This window comes from Neovison vison, chromosome 8 (assembly GCF_020171115.1).
Source record: "Neovison vison isolate M4711 chromosome 8, ASM_NN_V1, whole genome shotgun sequence".
NCBI classification, from domain to species: Eukaryota; Metazoa; Chordata; class Mammalia; order Carnivora; family Mustelidae; genus Neogale; species Neogale vison.
Window position 1 is genome coordinate 99042646 of NC_058098.1, and position 16080 is coordinate 99058725.

General features: G+C 38.1%; 1 long non-coding RNA gene across 1 annotated transcript; it reads right to left on the bottom strand.

Moving 5' to 3' along the window:
* Nucleotides 1–10036: 10036 nt before the first annotated feature.
* LOC122915743 lies at nucleotides 10037–11349 on the bottom strand. The gene is made up of 2 exons (XR_006386087.1): nucleotides 11285–11349; nucleotides 10037–10312 (listed from the first exon to the last, which is right to left on the bottom strand). It is a non-coding gene; the product is annotated as an uncharacterized LOC122915743 (long non-coding RNA).
* Between the last annotated feature and the right edge of the window lie 4731 nt (nucleotides 11350–16080).

The following is a 16080-nucleotide window of genomic DNA, read 5'->3' on the forward strand; positions in this document are numbered from 1 at the left end:
AAATGAATCATGATCTCTTTCCAACTCTTCAGACCATAGCAGTCCCTTTGCCCAGTTCATTTGAACAGAAAAAGGATTCCTATCGGTTTTTTGTTTCCATTAAGATCCATGCCTAAGGCTTTCCATTAAGTTCAAGTCCGAAAAGATAATAACATGGGAAACTCACCAAAGACATGTCACTTCCCCAAGTTTGGGCTCTGCCGTACAATCTCCCTGTTCTATCTCTTTTTTAGTGTACTCAGGTAGTTGTTTTCCTTTTCAGTAGAATTTTTAGTTGTAATAAGCAAGAGAAGTGCACTAATGGGCTAAATCTGACTTTGTCAGAACTGGAGACCAGTGGCATTCCAAAACCAAATTTTATGATAAACTTTTAATAAATCAATCATCGCTTTGCCTGTGGAATGTTGAGAATTAAATGGAGTTCTTCATCTAAAAATCTGTGACTGATCATCAGAGGAGGAGAAGGAGGAGAAAATTCGTTGTTTTTTTTTTTTATCGTGGAATTCCAGCCATCTGCGTTAATTCATGCCTCACAGAAGATTGGTATCTTCCATCTCAGGAATGGAAGTTTGATGGAAGTGGAGAGAAATGGGATGCAATCAGGATCTAAGAGGCATTAAACAGGCTCTAGGGCATTAAGAGGACACTAAATAGAATAGCTATGAATGAGAGATTATATATAATTTTATTCTGGGACCATGGGCCAGGAGGAAGACTCTGGGAATGAGGTTGGGTACAGAACACAAAGGACTCCAATTTTGATAAGTTAAACAGTGAAGCTTCTGCTTTCTTATGTCAAGAGTTACATGAGTTCTATATATCCATTAAATTACTTTTTTTTTTTCCTACTTGAGTTCTATTCAAGGAATTACTATCCCTGTTTCAGTGGTTCTAAACCAGGGGAAATTGTGCTCCCTGGGCACATTTGGCAATGTCTAGACACAACTGGCATAATGGGAGAGGGTAGTGCCATTTACATGTAGTGGATAGAGACCAGGAATGCAGCTAAACACTCACAATGCACCGGACAGTACTCACAAAAATCTTATCTGTCCCAAAATGTCAATAATGTCCAGACTGAGAAGCCCTTTGTTAGAATGACCAGCATTTAGTGTCTCTCATCTCCACAGACATAACTGGCAGAGAACCAACAAAATAAAATGGGATGTGACTTTCTGGAAAAGACAAATCCATGGAGATAATAAAAAGACCAGTTATTGGCTGACATTGGCAGGGGAGAGATGAATAGGCAGAACACAGAGGATATTTAAGGCAGTGAAAATACTCTGTATGATATTGTAATGATGGCTATATATCATTATGCATTTGTCCAAATACATAGACTGCATAACACTGAGAGTGAAACTTAAGATAAACTAGGGACTTTGAGTGGCTATGATGTAGCAAAATAGGTTCATCCTTGATTAAAAAAAATATACCATTCTGGTGAGTTGTGTTGATAATGTGAGAGGCTATGCAGGCATGGGAGGAGGAGGTATATGGGAAATCTTTGTAGCTCCCTCTCAATTTTATTGTAAACCTAAAACTGCTCTAAGAAATAAAATCTTAAAACAAAAATTAAAAAAACAAAAACATTTAGCATATAACTTAGAGTAAAGAGCTCAAATAAAAAGAGGTAAGGGCACCATTCCCAGGAATTTGAAGCTGGAAGCCAGCACTTCACAGAGTATATTGGAAAGAAATAAAGTTTCTGCTTTATCGCAATGGCTTATAGCAATGATGGTGGCAAGTAAAGTGAACATTGAACACGTGTAAAGGATGATTCTGATTTTCTGCCAGAAACAAAGACACTGTGATACAAAAAATGGCATCCCATAACAAATAGGTGTGAAACAAGTACCACCTGGGGCAGAAAAGTCTGCATAATCTAACAGTGCAAGACAAGGATACAAGAACAGCCAGACCAATGTTAATTCTTTATGGGAAGAGAACTAAGAGTACATGCAGAGTTTATTGTACTTACATTGTGTGTACATTCCCATAGACTTCCACAATTAGTACTATGGAAGATGAAAAATAGTTGCATATTCTTTGACTTTCCTTCCATTAAGAAGCAGGCTCTGTGTTCCCTCCACTTGAAATATGGATTTCAAGCTTTGTGATTGCTTGACCAGTGGAATACAATTTCTGGGCCCAGACCTTAAGAGATTGGTAGTTTCTACTTCCTGTATCTGGAACACACTTTTTGAGAGCCCAGAACAGCTATAAGAAAATTCTAATTTACCCTGAGATGGCAGACTGAAAAAGCCACTTTTAGGTACACTGGTCAACAGCCTCAAATGAGCCTGATCTTCCACTCCTCCTCACCAATGCGGCAGACATGTGAACGAAGCCATCTTGGATCCTTCAGACCAAACTGTCTGTCATTTGGTACCATGGAGACCTCTGTAGACACTTCATGGAAAGAGTTCCCAGCTAAGCTATGTCTAAATTCCTGATCAACAAAATTTTGAGGTATATTAAAGTATATGTTGTGTTAAACCAATAAGTCTTGTGGTATATAACAAAAGATAAACAGAGAAATTTTTTGTTATATTTATAAAATAGCATATTAAGGAACTCCTCTCTAGGCATTGATACAGATTAATATGCAAATTGAGTGGACTCTATCTGACCATGAGAAATCCTTGCACTGAGAAAGAAACAGCAGGTAAACATTCCACTTTATAGATCATTTATTTCAATTGAAGTGAGCTATAGATGACAGAATTATAGTGTGGCTTGTTTATACAGAATTATAGCATGGTAATGAGAATAGTTGTAACCTAGGGAAAAGACCAAAAAACAGTATTAAGTTCCCACCAAGTGTGGAAACACTGCCAGCTTAAATCAATTTAGGGTTAGGATTCTTTGTCTCCCTATGCAGATGAATTGGGGAAAATATTAATTACAAAGCTATTCTTTATTACTGTGCTTTGTTAACCTTCCGTTTCCACCCATAAACTTTGCTAGAGCTTGATTTATCTCTGACTTTGACCAAAAAATGACAAAACAAGCAAACAAAACATGTCTTTTTATAGTTCCCAGTGCTTTTGACTTGTTCAAAGAAGGTGGTGTTTTTCTTGCTTGTTTGTGCAATGGGGAAATTGATTCCAAAACTCAAGAGAGAGAGAGAGAACCAGTGCCAGAGCATGGACGATGAGGGACTGGGGCAGCCAGAGAGCTATAGCCATGGGATCACTGAGGATAACAGCTCTTCCCTGCTTTGCCCTGTCCCTCGCAATAACCCCGTTATTGTAACGTATCCTAATTTTATCCATAAAGATATTTCAGAACAAGTTTATTCTCTCTCCCTCCTATGGCATATTCAGAATTGCATCCTCCTTGAGTTTCTTCACTAGGCAAAGCATTCTCAGTCCTTGAATTATTCTTTATGTCCCATCATATTCCTGTTATCTCTTTGGTTTCAAAGCGTGAGGCTCAAACTGACCCTGCCGCTGTACAACAGAACAACATTCTCACCCTCCTCTGTCTTGGCCACAAGACATCATTTAATGCCGTGTGATATGGGCTTTTTATTTAATGTCAAACACACCCTTAACCAGTAATAAATGAAAGTTGACCATGCCTTTCACTCTTTGTTATCTTTTCCCCCATCTGATATACAGAAACCTGAAAAGACATCTGAGAAAGTAAGGACTTTGTTCTGGGGAGTGTTTTGGAGGGCATTGTGGCAGAGAAGGTGCACTGGATCATAGTCAATCCTAGACACTCACTTTTGAGAAAAAAGATCTAACTGCTTACGCAGGAAAGTAGTCCTCTCCACTCCATGATTTTCATGTGAGCCAAAAGATGTAAAAGGAATGAACAAAAATAGAATTAGCATTCATGGCTGTCTTAAGGAGCCACGTCTAGTGACAAGCAAGTTTTTGTTTAATATATGCTTAGTTTTGTAGAAAAAGAAGTGGGAGAGTGAATAAGTCAGCTTTAATGGAATGTGTTCTTTATAAACTCCAGGAGATCAGCATCCAGACAAAATGAGAACTTCTTGCCTTCGTGGAGGGGGAAGCTGGTAGTAAAATGATGTCTTATTTCTCCTGCCAAATTTAGATCTGTTAAACAGTGGGGGAAAGAAAATCACATTTATTCTTTATATATAGATATTATATATAAAGAATATATATTATATGTAATATTATATATTATAACAAGTATATATAAAAGCAGTAAGAAATTTCATTGCCGGGACGCCTGGGTGGCGCAGTTGGTTGGACGACTGCCTTCGGCTCAGGGCGTGATCCTGGAGTCCTGGGATCGAGTCCCACATCAGGCTCCCAGCTCCATGGGGAGTCTGCTTTGCTCTCTGACCTTCTCCTCGCTCATGCTCTCTCTCACTGTCTCTCAAATAAATAAATAAAATCTTTAAAAAAAAAAAAAAGAAATTTCATTGCCATTACTCTCCCTCCTAGGCCAAAGGTGTAATAAATGTTTTTAAATGAAATTCTAAGCTAGTCTGGCTAAGAGTGGGTGATTTGCAATTATTTAAATGGCCCCAAAAGCTTTTTAAGCAGCAGGAAAGTACAGCAGAACAGTTCCTTGGTGTACATGTGTGATGTACATTAACTCTTAGAGTCTACTAGCAATACAAAAAAATTGCATATTCTACCATCATGAATGAATATGCTCTTACACTTAGGGATTTACTTGCATAATTGTCTTCATGAAATCTTACTTCAGCTACCAGATATCATGTTCTAAAAACCTGACACTCTAATATTACTAAAAAATTATGATGAAATTGTTTCCCTTTCTCATGGAAAGGGAAAATATAATAGTATAATAAAGTATTATATTTAATATAATATTTAATTTAATATATAATATATAAATTATATTATATGTTTATATATAAATAGATCTGATATCTAATATATTATAATTTATATTTAATATGTTAATATATAATATATGTATATATTACTTATATAATATGCTGTATATTGTATATTATATTAAATATAATATTAAATGTGATATATAAATTATTATATAATATAATAAAACATTATTATAATGTTTGCACCAAGGAGACTCTAGGTCTCCATTAAATGAATTCATCAGTGGATTGACAGCAGGAACATTAACACAGGCAAACTTATGAATGGTCTCACTGATCATATGATACAATTATAACTTACATGTGAGAAAGTTTTAAGATCGATTATTTAGCAAATAAATTAAAAGCTTCAAGTAGATGTTGAGGCTTTCAGTATAACCAAGGGTATATAGTGAAACCAATATGTCCTGAAATATGAGATATATTCAGAAAATATTTTAGACTTTTCTGAACATTCTCAAATACAGCAAGTCTTTGGAAGTAGCCAAAAGCCTTTGAAGCATATTTGAGTAAATTTAATGGTTATCAACTCAAGTTCTTTTGCTTGACAGAAAAAACTTAGGGTACAGACACTGAAAATCATTTTTCTATGTGACTATAGCAATTCAAAAGAGAGATGTTCAAAATACTTCAAAAATGGTAACATCATTTGAATGTGGCCTGCTTTGATGGACTAACAATTTACATGGCTACATTCTGAATTTTTCAAAAATTATTATTGTTTTTGGGCAGTTTTTTAATATAGTCCAGGCTCATAATTTCCAAAGCCCAATTTACACAAGTCTTTTTCAAAAAAGAAAAATCATATTGCCAGATGGCACAGACCTTAGGGACCAAAGTGCGTTAACCATACACTGAAGAAAATAGTCTCTGGGCTCAATGAATAAATCATTGCATTATAGCAGTGGTAGCAGGTTATGGATATCTGAATCATGCTTTTGTGTGCTACAGTTGTTTTCACTTTTTACCTGTAACATTACTTTGTTTATTTTGTTCCTTCAAGTAGCAAATATCATAAGGTCTGTATATTCTGTAACTTTTTAACTTTATTCATTCAAGTCAATGAATTTTTATAGAGCATGTGCTATCTGCCAGAGATATAGCAGTGAATTATTTATACAAGGTTTTGTCATCAAGAATATTAAATTGTTTTTATTCCTAAAGGATACTAATCCAAAGCTGATACTATTTATGACTAGTAAATCATTCCTGATCACTTCGGAGGAAAATGAAGGGAAATTACATAGTAGCATAGTTGCATGTCTGACATCATTAGTCCTAAATTCCATCAGCCTTACTTTATCACTTTTATAAGACCCTATTTTGCTAAGGTTCCCTTCCTCAAAACTTATGAAAACTCCTTAATACCTTTGCTTTTTATTAGACTTAAGTTTTTCCTTAAGGCAGGTCTTCCTGGTATGTCCTCAGAACTCCAAGGTCATTTCCTACTAGTTCAGTCATTATTGTATTATGCATAGCAATTTAACTCCCTTTATGTTTCTTGACCAGAAATATTAATAAATATTTACCTCAGTAAAAGAGTAAGTATCTTCCTGAGGTGAATTCTATAGCTTCCTTAGAATATAAAACTGGAAGAAGTTAATTGTTTTCATTATTTTAGATAGAAATGTTTTCTTTCTGCTACATGCCCTGTAATGCTTCTTTGCTCTAGACATCTCTGTTCTAGACACTTCTGTGGTCTCTTTTTCTAGTGTTTCAGACTGGGAAGAAAGATGAAAATACAGGAGGTGAGCAGAAAGCAAGCTGGAATATCTGTCAATCCCTGGGAACATACCCTGGATACCATGCTCGCCAGAGGGAAAGGACAATAAATGATCAAGATCAGATCAACTAAGTTCTGCCCTGGGGCCACAGATCAGAAAACACAGGTAAAAATGGTGGATACAGAGGCACCTGGGTGGCTCAGTGGGTTAAGCCTCTGCCTTCAGCTCAGGTAATAAACTCAGCATCCTGGGATGGAGCCCCGCATTGGGCTCTCTGCTGGGCGGGGAGCCTGCTTCCCCCTCTCTCTCTCTCACTCTGCTTACTTGTGATCTCTCTCTGTGTCAAATAAATAAATAAAACCTTTAGAAAAAACTTTAAAAAAATGGTAGTTACATTCAAAAAACAATCTATGGTAAGAAAGCAACATGCAGGGGCACCTGCATGGTTCAGTGGGTTAAACTCTCTGCCTTCGGCCCAGGTCATGATCCCAGGGTCCTGGGATTGAGCCCTGCATCAGGCTCTCTGCTCAGTGGGGAGTCTGCTTCCTCCTCTCTCTCTCTGCCTGCCTCTCTGCCTACTTGTGATCTGTCCGTCAAATAAATAAATGAAATCTTTGGGAAAAAAAAATAAAGCAACATACAGAAAAAAGGTCAAACCTTGGGCAAATGAACTTTAAAAGAACTATGGAAAACAAATCTTACCTGCTATCCCCCTACACATCATGACCATATGCTCATCACATCATGAGCAGTATTGAAACAAACCATACCTGACAGTAAATAACTACACCTATCCATGGACCATCAGCATATCCAAGAATCTCCAATAAACATAATGTTGACTTTTGAGTATGTTAGACAGATGTAATCTCCAAACCTACTAGTTAGTGGAGAGTGAGTAAATAAGAGAGCCAGCCTCTCATGGAACTCAGGGAGGAGCAGGGATGACTGCAGAAAGCAACCCATTAACTAGCTGGGAAGGGTTTGGGGCTGGGGCAAGAGTCTGCCTTGGTAAACACAATCCCTATGACTTTCCTTCCAGCCTGAAAAGCTTAATTGTTCCAGACTTTTGTTTCATTCATTTGACTCTAGGTCTCCTTATTTAATATTCTTATCCACAATAGACTATCAGGGTAGATCACCTGGCCCATTCCTCAAATTGACTCTTTTAAGACTTCAAAGAATGCTTCACCCTCTATAGAATTAAAGCAAAGTTAAAAAACAAAAACAAAAATGGATATTTGGTTTTGGACCTTGTAGGCAAAGAACAATGTAAGCTTATGGATATTTTTAATCTATTAATTTTTTAATAATATATATTATTATTATATTATATATATATTAGAACCTGATTTCTCCACTTTTTTGATCTGCTACTATTGCAGACAATGCTCTAAAACTCGTTTTCTTATCTGTAAAATTTGGATAGCAGCAGTATCTAACTTAGAAAGCTCTTGTTGAAAATGAATAATACATTATGTTTAAACTTAGAGCCAGCTCAGTGCTGATATGTCGTAAATGGAGTTTGTATTCAATAAATATTAGCTATCATCATCATCATCACTGCACTGTATCACTTTTACAAAGTATATATAATTTAAACTACACATTCTTTTTCTTACCCAGTGAACGCCTAGAAATAATAATTCATTCTACAATGACACAAGGACTTCAAATTAATCAGAATAATAAAATATTTGCTGTGGATAAAACTATCCTTGTAAAACTCAAGGATATTAGGAAACTATGAAGGTAGATTTTGTGCAGTAGGTAATATGCAGATTTAAATTGAACAAGATTCTTCAAGTAAAACTCAAGGGCAAATGTGTTTTTGTCCCAGAGGAGGACCTAAAAAAATAATTAAATGATAATCCTATAATAAAACTGGACTAGTAAAAAGAAAATTGAGTATATGAAGTTCAATAAAGGTGGCAGTAAAATGAACATCTTACAACCATGTCTGTGTGCCTTAAGATTATACCTAATGTCTATTTAGAAAGCCAAGTAATCTTTATTTCTAAAACATACTATTTAATATATTTGAGTGTTATTATTTACTAAAAACCTCACACAATTTCCCCATTTTCCACAACAATAAATATGAGAAGAGAAAAATATAATTTTCCAACTAAGAAAATACAAGTAGAGGGAGGTCAGTTGACATATGCAGGGTCACAGAGCTTGAGAAAGGCAAAAATCTCAAGCTCCAAGGCTGGGACATTATTAGCCCATGTCTTAATCTTATAAGTCATGGTCTCTGCCTCTCTGAGTGATGATGATTTAAACTACACCAAAAGGGCTATAATTCAGGTAGGTTGTCCAAATCCTCTTGCTTCAAATCCCAGGAGACAAAAGGGAAATAATTTCTCTGAAATTGAGATACATCACACATCAGATCATTGTCCAATCATTTATTAGCTTTCATTTTTCTAGAGTTGGTCATTCTAGTTGGAAAAATCCAGGACATTCTGTCATAAGGGAAAATTTGTTATTATACCTAAAAGAGAGCAGGCAAAATTTGTTAATGGTTGAGTGTAGAATAGCACCTTTAAAAGACAAACAAAAACTCTACAACAACTGATCAAAGCACCACCACCACCACCTACAATTTAACTATTAGAAGTTCACTTAGTTAGGTTTTTGATATTTGTGGTTATACTGAGTACCATCTATATGCCAAGTGCTCTCCTAGCTTTTAGGCATACATTACTTCATTCAACCCTCACATTTCTCTGAAGACAATATTTTCATTTCCGTTTTATAGATGGAGAAAATGAGGCTTGGAGAGGTTATTTGATTTTCCCAAGGTCACATCATCCCCTAAAATTGTGTTGCTGGTGAGAAGGTATTATTTTTTTTTTCTTAGCTAATTTCTTAATTATTCCCACATCACTTCCCAAGTTTCAAAGAAATATAAGCATGTTACGGGCAAAAAAGGTACAAAGAAATTATTACATATCAACTCCATTATAAAGTATATGATATTTTAAAGATGACTTTGATGTATTTTAATGGTAAATTAACATTTTCATGCTGCCTTATTATATTTTTATCATTTCCGTGAGGGTGTCCATGTTTGTACCACCGTGGAAAGGAAGGCAAGCATTGCTGGAAGACAAAGTTTTCCTGGCCAAGAACAGGACATTTTTCCTGTGACCAAGGACACAACATATCCTCAGATAGGACATTAGAATTATGAGAAGAGCCTTATGCAGGTAGGAGAATGGACTAAGCCTCTTTGGAGCTGGACTTTGAAGTCTGGATGATGAGGGGTACACTTTCTCATGGTCGGCTAGAATTTATACCCGCCACTTCATTAAACTCACGTGGTGTTTCAGACACTCTTCTAGAAACTGGTAAATGTTATCTTATTGATATTCATAATAACTTCAAGTACCAGACCAGTCAGCCTAATTGAGGGGACACTGAGGTTAGGAAAAGACCCAAAACTTAGTGACATACAACAACAAAGGTTTATTTTTCATTCATGCTGCAGATGTAATGTAGATCTGCTGTGGTCTCTGCTCCGCGTTTGGTTTGTTCTGGAATCTAGACTGAAAGAGCACCTTCTCATTGGAAGGTTGCAGTGGAGAAAGAAACGTGGAAAATCATGTGATAGCTCTTAGACTTCTGCTTGAACACAGCATGCACTGCTTCTGCCCACATTTGATTGGACAAATTAGTCAGATGGTCATTCCTAAATTCGGTAGACCAGGGAAGCCCCATCCTCCTGCAGAAAGGGACAGAAAGGAAAAATGGAATTCAGGGGCAACTGAAATGCAATGTATGGTGCACTATTTCACTTCTAAATACCCAGTTCCCCTCTTACATGAAGAACAAAGCTCTCTCCCTAAGGAGATGACCTGAAAATCCCATTCAGTCACCACTGCTAGCTGAAATAAAGGGTGTCCAGGTGGGGCACAACTTTTGCACCATAGACCTAGATGTTGCTTCTCTTGTGAACGAAAGAATATTATCTTTCTTCATATACCCAATATGCAACTGTGGAGCAGAAAGAGAATAATTGCAATAACACCTCCCATAGGAAAAGGTGAAAAATATAATACACGTCTAAGTAACTGGCCCATAGCAAGCTTGACATTGCACTGGGAAGACATTATGAGGGAACCTTAACAGAAATATGAGGAATGTTCTTCATTAGGTCCTAAACCCATATGTTAGCATCTTTATTTTCGTTAACAGCAGCTTCCAAGTTCTCATACAAATTATTCTATTAGTCCCATAGGCTATTTTTTGCTCTGGTAATAAATACATAGTTTCAAAATCTCTAAAAATGGCTCATGGCACTGAATATGAAATAGGACGCCAAGTAGAATATTTGGCAAATAGGATTGTGATCAACCACAACTCAAAGAGAGCACACATTGTTATTATGACAATTTCAAGGCTGAGAACGGCAGTTCAATGACATCAACTACCTCATCCAAGGTCAGACAAATCTGTCTGACCAAATTCTGTGTCCATTCCACTACATAATGCTTCAACTACACGGAGAAATACGAGTAGTTAAGAAAAAAGTTCCTGGGAGTCCTCTAGAGTAAACAACAAAATGGTTATGGGTACTTTTACAATGTTAGTTGGAATTATCTAAATTTATGTTATCACTTCTTCTTCTTCTTCTTTTTTTTTTTTTTTTCCTTCTAGTTTTTGGTGATGTATTGTTTGAATGCTTTGCCCTTACCTGAGTTCTTTCTTCATGGAACTTCTATGGAACTGCCATTTTCTTCCCTTGCCTCTTTTTGTGTCAGAGCATTAAAGAAAGTGCCACATCCTCCCCAGTGGGAGGGGATTGGAAGCACCAATCAGTGGGAGTGCACAAGGGTAAGGCTGGCAAAGTTTCAGACTCAAAGAACAGCTACCCCTCCCCACCCGTACGTTCCCATTTTAGTGCCAACTCTGGAGATCTGTGGGTTTGTTTTCACTTAGGATGGCAGTCCTGTTGCCAGGAAGGCATCAAAGAGACACTGATCCTCTGCCACAGTTTTATCAGAGGCCAGCTCGGATAGTCACTCAAAGGTTTTCTGCACTTTCATCTACTCCCCAATACCAGAGGCTCTCTTTTGAACAATTTAATCTTCAACAGAAAACTGTATCACTAGTTAAGTGGGCCTATAGCCAAACCTAATTGGTCTATGGGAAACAATTGGCAAAGTTGGATGAAGACAACCTGGTCTGTTCCTGTTTGTCAGCAAGGTTGTTTTCAAACAGTAACCAGAGTAAATGCTTCGGCTGCAGCTTACAGGGAAGCTGATGCCAGCCTGTGGCAGGAGGGAAACGGAGCCAGCTTTCATGAGATCCTTGCAATGGCTGGATTCCATCTCCCAGTTCACAGCTCATTCTCCTTAGCACCAGCCTGATGTTTTCATAGGACTTTACACTTGCTTCTCACTTCCATAGTATTTTCAAATCTAGAAACACTCTCAAATCATTGTTTCTGTTTGAAAAAGAAATATGTCCTTAGTAAACCTAAATACTTCTGAGTATATTCAGAACAGGGACAAGTCACGAACAAACTACTCCTGAGCCTCTCATGAAAGGTCCTTTTATGAGAGGAGAGTCAGGATTTTAGCTACAGCAGAGCAGGTCTTAGATAAAACATGCAGGACTCCCTGCAAAGTTGCTCCTTGTACTTAATAGAGCAAATCACTCAGATGCTATTGTTTGCTGCTTTGCTTGTTTTGAAACTATTTATAGACCTTCAAGCCTAGGGTAAAAAGTCTCTCCTCTGATAATGTTTGAGCCCAACGAAAAACATTTTGTATTTCTATGGGCTGTTTCATTCCTTTGTGCTGAAAAATTATCTGCCAAAGATGAGTTCCCTCAGAAGAAAAAAATCTCTTGTCTTGAGAATATACATTGTTGCCAGAACACCAAACACTTGTAACCAGAAACTTGCTATATTATTGGGGAAAGAAGATAGGAAGCAAAAGGAAAACAGAACTATAAGAAGCAACAGAATACGAATGTTTTAACCCTATGAACCTGACTTCTTTGGATAACTGCAAATTCAGCAGGGAGACAGAGTCTGGGGGCAGCCAGCAAATCGCTGGAGAGGCTGCATAGCAGTGAAGGAGGTGGGATATTGGGGTCAGGCCTTGGCTTTGGCACAGATAACTCTGTTCTAGGCTCTCCCACGTGAGCTAAGAACACACTCACTAATGTGCAGTTCTTGATGAATGTGCTTAAGCAGGACACTTTCTAGATAGTGAACTGAGCTGAACTGGGGGAGGTGATAAAGGGGTACCAGAAAGTCTGGGTCAGCAGTGCCCTAACTTGTATGTGCATCAGAACCAACAGTTTTGTTTGTGAAACAATGAGGGTCCCTGGAAACAAAAAGTTTCTCTTCAGTCAGCCTGGGGTGGAACCAGGATTGTGCATTCTTAACAAGTATCACGACTCATTCTGAAGTAAACAGTCTAGCCTTCAGACGGATTAATACCGATTTTGGATGTTAAGGTGATGATAATTTCTACCTGTTTTAAAAACCAAGAGAGTAGAATTTGTAAACAAGGTAGGGAAACCATAGCAGATCATGGAGCAGGAAGAGGGCAGAAAATGTAACTTGAAGTTCAAAGCAGGCGGTTGGAAATGCGGAGTTAATCACAAAACAGTGGAGCAGGTGACCAGGCTTTCCTGTTAAAGCACATTGGTGTTGCTAGGGTCTCTTAGGTTGAGTGTGTTGGGGAGGCTGACTGTTTTGAAAACAGGGATGCAAAATGTGGCCACACTAAGATCACTTGGAGACTTTAAAAACAGTCCTGTTTGCGGAGGTTCTGATCTAATTGACTGGAGTTATGTTCTGGGCACGGAGATTTTCAGGTGATTTCAGTGTGTGTCAAGCTCTGGTTTAGAAGATCAGCAAGAGCACGGGCACCTCATTACATAATCTTGACTAGCACTTAAATGTTCGTGTGCACACAGCTCAGCTGGGGCACAAGCAGATTCTGATTCAGCCTGCCTGAGTGGGCTTGCAATTCTTCATTTCTCAGAGCTCCCAGGTCAGACCCAGGCTGGTGACCCATGCACAACACATTGAGTAGCAAGGATAGGGAAGGCTAACGTCTCTCACTCTACTGGGATGAGAACATTCTAGAAATGCAGTTCTCAGCTTTCACCCTAGATCTACCAAATTAGAAGCCTTGGGGGCAGTGCTTGTTTGAACAAGCATGGTTCTGCTGCATGCACAGGTTTGAGAAGCTCTGCTCTGTCCTGTTACCATCTGTCACCTTTGAACCTGGCCAAGGTGGGGGTGCCTGGGTGGCTCAGTGGGTTAAAGCCTCTGCTTTCAGCTCAGGTCATGATCCCAGGGTCCTGGGATCGAGCCCTGCATCAGGTTCTCTGCTCAGCAGAGAGCCTGCTTCCTCCTCTCTCTCTCTCTCTCTCTCTCTCTGTCTGCCTCTCTGCCTACTTGTGATCTCTGTCAAATAAATTAAAAAAAAAAAAAATTTAACCTGGCCAAGGTGGGTCACCAACGTGTCATCCTCTAAATGTGACCAAACTTTCCAGTGGGTTTTGTGGGATTTACAAAGGGAAGGCTTTGGTTCTCTTTCACCATCCTGACAATTAAGAGGGCGTTATTCTCACATGACTCCTAAATGGTCATGAATCCAGTGTGTTACTCTTTAAGCACTGATCACAGGCTCCATAAAATGAGAGACTAAAAGCACTCTTCGGGTTCATTTCTACCTCTGACAGCCTGTGATCCCACCACTTTCCAACTGGAGAGGCTGTGGTGGTTTGGGGGCCTTTATCCTTGGACTCCACAAAGCCCACCCCATGCAGCATTGTTCCTATTATTATACCCTTTTTTAAAGAAAGAATGAGAGGGGTAAAGGCATTAACAAGCCTCAAATGCTGGGCAGCAGTCACGGGGCTCCTGCAAAGTCAGTAACCTCTAGCAGCTGGCCCAGCTCACCGTGCACAGGGCAGAAGTGTGCTAGGAAGCTTGGATTCCCTGCGGGGCCCTGACTGGCAGGAAGCACCCTGAAACTCACAGGGACAAATGCAGGTGAGTCCCTGAGAAGTTGCCTTTCTGGCTTTTCAGCCTTTATTTCACACTGTGGACCTTCTTTCATTCAGTAATATTAAAACCTGAGAGCGTAGGATGCACACAGCCCAGTGAAGTTGGGTGATTAACCATCTTGGTTTGCCAAGGACAGTCCCATATTTAGTACTAAAAATCTCACATCCTGGCAAATATGTCAGTCCCTAGGGAAAGGGCTGGTTGGCTACCCTAGATCACAGTTTTTTAATATCAGCACAACTGGGTAATTCTTTATTGTAAGAGTTTGTCCTGTGTGTTATAGGATGATCAGTAGTATCTCTGGCTTCTATTCACTAGTTAGGTCTCCCTCAGCTGTAAGAAGCCCTACATTAGTTATAGAAATATAGAGATTGCTTTAAAAAAATTAAAAATCTTAAAAATTACTTGGGGTCTGGGGTGGACATTTCTCCAAAGAATACACACAAATGGCCAGGAAATGCATGAAAAAATGTTATCAATAATTAGGGAAATACAAATTAAGATGAAAATGACATTCCACTTCACACGTTCTAGAATAGATAAAATGAAAGGATAGACATAAATTATAAGTGTTGGCAAGGATGTAGAGCAACTGAAACATTTATACATTGCTGGTGAGATGTTTAGCTCATGTAGCCACTTCGAAAAACTATTTGGGAGGTCCTCCTCAAAATGTTAAATACTGAGGTTTCATATGACCCAGGAATCCCACCCCTAGGTACATACCCAAGAAAATTGAAAACATACATCCAGACAAAATACTATACACCAATGTTCATGACAACATTATTCACAGTAGCCAAAAGGTGGAAACAATCCTAATGTCCATCAACTGATGAATGGATAAACAAGTGTGGTATATCCATACAATAGAAAATTATGTTACAATAAAAATAATGAAGTACTGACACATAATACAGTCTCTATAACATGATACCAAGAAACCAGATACAAATATCCTATTGTCTTAACTTGATTTATACTAAATGCCTATAAAAGGCAAATTCATAGAAACAAAGTAAATCTGAGATTGCCAGGTTCTAAAGGGAAGGGGAATGGTGGGTGACTGTTAATGGGTATGAGGTTTTTTTTTTTTTTTTTGAGTATGTCCTACAATTAGACAGTGGTGATGGTCATGGACTTTTTTATACAATTCATTGGTTTTAGTATATTTATATCTTGAATGGGTGAGTTATATGGCATGTGAATTATACCTCAATAAAACTGTTCCTTAAAAAATAATAATAATTGTTATTATTATTTAAGGATCTTGTTAAAATGTGCATTCTGATTCAGTAAGTCTGAGTGGGTCCTGGTTTTTCTTTTTTGCTGAGAGAAAGAAATCCCTAGACCAGGGGTTCTCTGTGTTCCCTAACCAGGAGGATTAGAATTACCTGTGAGTTTTGACAGAAAATGCAAATTCTCACCCCAAATCTACTAAATCAGAAACTCTA